The sequence below is a fragment of the Notolepis coatsorum genome, assembly GCF_963971535.1.
Source record: "Notolepis coatsorum genome assembly, chromosome: 19".
NCBI lineage: Eukaryota > Metazoa > Chordata > Actinopteri > Aulopiformes > Paralepididae > Notolepis > Notolepis coatsorum.
In genome coordinates, this window is record NC_140183.1 from 85,747,079 (window position 1) to 85,754,729 (window position 7,651).

General features: G+C 42.0%; 1 pseudogene across 1 annotated transcript in view; it reads right to left on the minus strand.

Moving 5' to 3' along the window:
* Positions 1-7,405, minus strand: part of LOC311246606 (dual specificity protein kinase CLK2-like) — a 13,879-nt pseudogene extending 6,474 nt beyond the window's left edge. Inside the window, exons 1-5 of the transcript in view lie at positions 7,340-7,405; positions 865-955; positions 538-604; positions 319-436; positions 270-286 (exon numbers count right to left, since the gene is read on the minus strand). The product of the transcript in view is annotated as a dual specificity protein kinase CLK2-like (transcript). The remainder of the gene's footprint in view (positions 1-269; positions 287-318; positions 437-537; positions 605-864; positions 956-7,339) is intronic.
* Between the last annotated feature and the right edge of the window lie 246 nt (positions 7,406-7,651).

A 7,651-nucleotide genomic window follows, 5' to 3' on the forward strand; every position in this document is an offset into this window, starting at 1 on the left:
AGAGAGAGGTTTACCCATTACATATGAACGGGTGGAGTGCTCATGTAGAAGCCTGACTTGGATGTTTAGAGGAAGGCGGAGTGAGAGAGAGTGTGTTTGTTTGTGTGTGTGAGAGAGGGAAAGATAGAGAGAGATATGGAGTGGGAAAGAGAAAGAGAGGGAGATGGAGAGAGAGGGGGGGGGGTTCACAACTAGAGAGAAAAGGGGGGAGAGGAAAAGCACCAGAGAGAAGAGTGAGATATGGAGTGTTATCCCATCACAAAGCTGACTAGAACTTCCCTGGAGACTTCATTATGGACACCAACACACAAGACTCACTGTTTGTTCTGAGGGTCTTTCTCGCTGATCTTCTCCAGAACATTAATTTCAAACTTGGCCGCCTCCTCTGTACCTCTCCATGTTCTTGATGATCTTCAGAGCCGTGTGTGTCCCGCCCCTGCATGTTGGGATTATTTCAATTGCATTGTACCTCAACTGAATTCCTCAACCATTCCAGATGACATTCCATGCTGGTCCAATGGTTAGTGTGCGTTTTACCTGCCGTGATCCACACACTGAACTACCTTCCCAAAGGTTCCTTCACCTAATGTGTTGAGTATCTCATCTGCAAGAAAGATGTCAAAGAGACGGAACAGAATAGTAGCAATTTTAAAGTTGCTTTTTGAAAAACTGCGCAGATGTGAAGAACTGTGAGATTAATATTTCTCTGTCTAGCTGCCGCTGTGTGTGTGTTTTTATCGGCCATAACAGAAATATTTAATATCGGTTCTTATCGGTGCATCCCTAATTAACGTGGATGAGATTTCTATCAGCTTTATAAACTCTGGTCACTTATGGTGGGTGGTGCAGAGGCGAATGACCTACATCTGTCTTGGAGGACATCTCCACCTTTGTAGATCAGGTGGCCATTCTCAGTGTCCCTTGTGTTCTTGTCTGGAGTCTCACTGCTGCTCCTCTGGGGGGGGGGGGGGGGGGGGGTTCAATGAGGTGATAGGTCATAGGTGAAGGAGAAGGGTAGTAGTAGAGTCAAGATCCCATTGCTTGGAAGGACCTTGATTGTGAGGCTATGCCCTAGAAGCGTGGCCTTACCTTGCCTTATACCTTACCTCACCCTAACATTAACCCAGGTCTTTCCAGGCAATGAGATCTGACATTAAAAGGAGATTCTGGTATTTTTAAACCTGGAATGTATTTTTCCATCATGAAATGAAATTAATGAAAGGGACAAAAAAAAATTGTAATTGGCAGAGTATTGAGGTAGATCGCTTCAGCCACAAACCGGGCTGAAATGTAATCACACAAATACCCCCCCCCCCATGAATGAAGGACCTATGCCACGGCATGTACACACATAGATTTTATGTCGTCTCCTGTGGCCTTTTCAGGATGTGTGTGAAAGTGCCTTCATGCAGTTTGTGGTTTTCATTGAGATTGACGTGCCTTTAGCATACACAAGTTGTTTCCAATAGAAAACACAAGAATTTATGTTAGGTACTCCACAATTCAGAACCAAAACTCTGACTGAATTGTCAGATCAGTCAACCCTGGCCATAAGAAGAAATTGGTATTTGTTTGTATACCCCATCCTGGGGCAGCACTTTACACATTCAACCAAAACGTGGATATTACAATCTGAGATCACAAAATTATAATAGAAACATGCATTCAGCTATGCTGCTCCATTCTCCTGGAACCTAAAGTATTTGAAGCTAGAGTCCCTCATTGGAATTGATCATTTTAAAATAATATTGCTTATGTTTTTAATATTGTGTTTTGATTGAAATGTGAAGACATTTTCTAAATGTTTTAATATTTTAGTATAGTATTTACTTAGTATAGTATTTTATTATTTTTTAAACAAACATATAGACAAACATGACAACACACGATAAGATATACAAGCATTATTAACAGTGCACATCCAATGAAATCACCATATAGTTAAATGTCTTATACAGGATATACCCCTAATACCTGCTATCTAATACCCTACACACATATGCTCTAGCTCGTACCCCCCCCCCTCCCGGACCCCCCATTGGATAATCCATCCATTATACCTCGCTCCTAACCAGACACTACCATTATATGCTAGCTTTTATTATCTCCACCACTTCTAACCACATTGTCATTTTGGATTCATTGAGACCCAAAATTCTAGCTGTAGATATTTAAGCATTACATCACGCGCAGGAGTGGTTTGTGAACAATAAACCATGCCTAGGGGTGGTCGTTAGACCCCCCTAGGCATGGTTTATTGTTCACAAATCACGACTGCAAGTGGTGTAAAGCTTTTATACAACTGCCACATTCATCCAACCTTATTTCTATACAATAAACACACATTAATCGAAGATTTATTGAAAAAACCATCCGCCAGAAAAAGTAGTTCCCACAACTACAAAAAAGACAATTTGCCTCCATGTGGAAGCAGATCGGAAGTGCATCCAACCAACTAACACATCCAACTGTGTATTATTGGAATGATTGAGAGAAGTTGCCTCATGTGGAAGCAGCTTGAAGTGCATCCAACCAACTAACACATCCAACTGTGTATTATTGGAATGATTGATTGAAAATTGTATTACCAGATGCAGAATGGGTACAATACAGTACGGCTCAATACACACAATTGTTAAGGGAATGCAGACCTACTTTCCATAGAACTTCATTCTTAGATGCTTCTATAGATAGTAGGTAAAACAAATTAAAAAGTTTTCTTTGCCCTATAGGAAAAAAACGTTTTCTTCGCCCTATTTTTTTATTTATTTTTTTAAACCTACTGTAGAGGGCCTAAACTTAACCAGTTGGAAACCAAGCGTACAGTAATAAAATTAGCAATCAATCAATCAATCAACTCAATAGGCCATGCTCACTTAGAACAGCGCAGCACCCAGCTCTCTCTCAGTCTGACCCACGTTGCAGACAGGTGTGTGTGTGTGTGTGTGTGTGTGTGTGGGGGGGGCGGGGGGGGTGGCGGTGGGTGGAGACTAGAGCTAGCGCTGACAGTCAGAGAGAAGGAAAAAGAAATTGAAAAAAAATGCAAATTAATCAATCAATCAAATCGCGATTTTTCTTTTGTTCTAGAATGACTCAAGACCCATCAATTACATCATCCAACATTGTTTAAAGGACTAACACATTCGCAGTGACAGAATCGCTTCATATTTAGTCGTTATGGCGCTATCAACATATCCATTTGTTGTCCGCGATCTTGTTTTCTCCCGGAGTGAGCCGGCGGAGTGATATGTGATTCGGTTGTGGGCGGGTCCTGGACCGTGGATTGTTGCCAATAAAGACGTGTAAATGGACTGTTTCAGCCAATCAGAATAGAGAAATTTGCATGCCGTTGTATAATTCTTGATAAATCACATCGAGATATGTAATAATCCAGACCTTACGGCACATTTTTTCCAGTTGGAACCATCGTGATGCTATCAGCTTTTTAGCCACTGTGATACCCGATAAAACCAATCTCTTTAGCTGTGGATTTACTGCATACTCAAAAACATCATTCAGCAGTAGTACAGAGGGGTGTACAGGTATATCCAGAGTTAAGAGATTTGATAATTGCTGGGTCACCTCTTTCCAGAATATTTTAACTGGTGGGCAGTCCCAGTACATGTGCATAAATGTCCCCTCGTCCCCATTTGTACATAAGGAGCATTTGGAGTCTTGTTTAAGACCCATTTTTTTCAGTCTTATAGGAGTCAAGTATGTCCTGTGAATATAGTTAAGATTTATTTGTTGATGGTCCGGGTTCCTTGATGTAAATCGAATATTTGCCCAGGCTTCTTGCCAATCAAAATCGCTTTCCAGGTCTGGTATATCCCTCCTCCAGACGGAGTCTAGGTGGAGGGTTTCATACGAGGACGTTAGTAATTGATGATAAAAATCTGAAACAAAACCTCTCGATGTCTCTCTTTCATAGGAGAATTTGTGGTATCTGTGGTGTTCAATTGGTATCTTTAATGGAACACCGTGAGACTTCAAACTTAACAATAACTGTGTGTAAAAAAAAAATGTGTGGACTCGGTGAGATTACATTTTTTGCATATTTCTTCATAGCTACAGAAACCCTGTTTGTTAAAAACATCACCTAATGAGTGTATGCCTTGCTTTTCCCATAATCTTATAGGTCGTTTTCAAGAGTGCATTGTTATTGAATAAGGGAGTATGATTATGCCATTTATGTGGATTAGAATGTTTTTTGTGTGTTTCATGCCAAAAAAAAAAGAAAAAAAATATCTAACCCTAACTAACCTTACTGTCATGCACTTGTCCTAATATACTAACCTACACTGTAGCACTCAACACTTTGATGAACATTGTTGGTCAGCTGATAGAGTTGTGCCCTTCCTGATGGCTTGTCGTACAGAACTTGTAAGTCGATTTGGATAAAAGCGTTTCAGCTAAATGACTACATGTAAATGTAAATGTAAATGTATATCCGGATCACTGTCATTGTTTAATGTTCTTCTATATGTGAACATTTTCTGAACGCTGCCTTCTTGGCCAGAGTTAAGCACGGCTGCAAATCATGTCATGATGATTTCTCAAAAGACAACTGCGTGACTGAAACACTAGCTGGTTTATGAGGTATACAATTAGCACATATTACAATGGTGAAATCTGTTTACCGAATCCATACTGTGTCCTGTACAAAATATTAACTGACTGATAAAAATATCTATATAGATGGGGCGGCTACGTGGCGTAGTGGGCAAGGCGCTCGCCATGAATGACGGAGACGCTGGGCTTGCCTGTTCGAGCCCAGCGCTCCACATTGCTTTCAGTTTAGCTGGTCGTTCATACTAATACACATTGGCCGTATTAGGGGGTGGGAAACTGATGGGTGGGGATCGGGCGTTGTGGACAGCGACTCCTACAGGTCGGTTGGTGCGCCTGCGCAGTAGAATCAGGAAGTGTCGGGGGCAGCGTGAGCCTCCCACGCGTTACTCCTCGCCAATGAGAGATCGAGCTGCGCAGGTGAAAAGATGCGACTGCTGTTACCTCAAGTACCGGAGGGGACTTGTGCTATGTATGACTTAGTCCACATTGCAGCCGGCTTGTGGGAGGCAAGAAACAGCGTTCGTGACAGGGGAGGGTTGAATTGGATAATACGAAATTGGGATGGGAGAAAATATAGAAAATGGGAAAAAAAGTGGATAAAAAAAAATATCTATATAGATTTATTTCCCCTTTGCGACTTCTTCTGTAAACATCAGAAAACACGCCACCATGGAATAGTGGACTGGACCAAGACCAGAAGAAGTGTAAACATTAAGGTCCATCTCTGTAGGGATCCTTTATGTTGTCAGACACTTATTATAATAGTATTATTAATAGTATGACCGTGTCAGTGGCACAAAAAAAAAGCTCTTTTAGTATATGTATGTGACGTTCATGTTTGCCCCGTGAGATTACACTTCAGCCGGTCTGCAGCTGCCGGCTGCTTCAATCTTCCTCAGTACTGGACTATAGAAATAAAAATACAAAACCTCCATCCTAACAAGTATAATCTCGTATTGGCTACAAAAAAAATCGTATTTTTCTGAAACAAAAAAAGGAGATAATGAGATAATGTCACTTGTTTTTCGATGCAAGTGAACTTGTTTTAAGAGTTTATTTTGTGAAACCTTATCTTGAAATAAAGGTCACCCCATTGATTTCGACACATTGTCACTCGTTTCAAGACATTTCCTGAAGCAAGCAGAAATGTACTGACACACAAGTGACATGTTATCATCCAAATTGGCAGATTTGTTCGCTTGTTGCTACAGAAATGACATGTAGACATTATTATACTGAATTACTTAAATACATTAAGATGGGTTTTTTTTCCCCCCTCAGCGTTCTTCACTGTGTAATCCAAGTGTGTGAGAATGTGCACCACTGAGTGCCCTCTGACCTCAAGGGCCTTACAGGCCAGAGGTTGTCAGCATAAGCTGGACTGACCCCTAGCCCTCAAATACACACATTCAAATACTCAAGACTTAAAAGTACCGCTGTGCCATTATCCCACGGTGTAATATTCCCTCTATCCTCCTATCATTACTTAAAGGAACATGTGAGGGGAGCTCCAGTAGCTCACCACGTACCGCGAGTGCTATTTCAGCGCCGTGGACAACCGCGCTCGCGCGGATCTGGGGCTGAGCGCGTTCGAATCCCGGACGGCAGCCGTGCCTTTCCCAGAGTGTCTACCCCCCCATCTGAACCCTTTCAGCCTGCTTCTGTCGGTCGAACTTGACCAAGTATGAATGCGAAGAAAAAAAAAGCGATAAACGCTAAAAGAACCAGGTGACTGGTCAAAGTAAAAAAAAAAAAAAAAAAAAAAGGAACATGTGAACTTTATGGGAAATGCACTTCTCTTGTAACTCTCCGGTTGCAAGCTAGCCTAGCTTAGCACAAATGAATGGAAGCGTATATGGACCACTAGCCTAGCTGTTGGCCAAATACACCTCTCCTGAAGTTTTAAGCTAGGTTAGCTGGTCCGTATCCACTTCCATTCATGTGTGCTAAGCTATAAGCTATCTTGCAGCCGGATAGCTTTCTACTGAACGCACAGAGAGGAGATTGGTATCTATCTTCTGGTATGACTGGAGAACATTTCCGCAGTAAGCACATTTCCCATAATGTTGGGAAGTGTCGACTCTGGAAGCCCATTTCCCATAATGTTGGCGTGTTCCTTTAAGGACCACATTACAAAGCCCTCTTTTAATCTTGGTGGTAATAAAACAAGCTCTAAAGAGCACATCAGTGAGCTATTTAAATTAGGTTGATCCTATGGCCCTCGAGCCTCCTAGAGGGGTGTAATAAGAAATGTCAAGTGACTGCTTGGCCTGCACTGAGGAGCTGCTGCACTCTATTTCCATCCACATTCTGAGACTGTTATTAATATGAGAAGTGCTGAGGAGACACTTGCCGCAGCAGAGGGACTTAAGAGAGGATCGAGTATATCTAGAACATGTCAACGAAGGCCACCACAGCCTACTGTACATAAGACACACACATGCATCTAATACATGCATGCAAAAACACGTCATACGTAAACTTTACTTTTTTACTTTATACTTTATTTAAACATACAAGAACACATACAAAAACACTACACGTGCGTGCAGCTGTTTAATCCGTTTGATATGAGAAAGAAAACACAAGTTGAAGACTGAAATTATATTGTAATCAATACAACCAAGAGCCAGAACTACATAGTCGAACTGTCAGTCTACCTCCCCTGGACGGACCAGCTGTGTTCGATGCAAATAGGTCACAGAGCTTAGCAGTGAGGATAGGGAGAAATACTGCAAGATGACAGAAAAGAGATGAAGGTACTCACAGTCAGGCAGAGGCAAATACTGTCCAGAAAGCGCTTAAATACAGAGTACAACTCTGTCTTCCCCATTACAGCAGGACATACAGCGAGACAGTGAGAGAGGAGTGAGTGTGTTGAGAGAGAGGGAGAGGTAGAGAGAGAGAGAGAGAGAGAGAGAGAGAATGACAGAAAGGTTGAAGATGGATTAGGGAGAGAAGTAGTAAAGGATGAGTGGGAGAGGAGATGAGGGTAAAAATTAAGGGAGCGAGGGATGAGAGTTGAGGAGGAGGAGGAGGGAAGCCGGAGGGAGGGGGGTTGAAGTTCAAAACACTGACA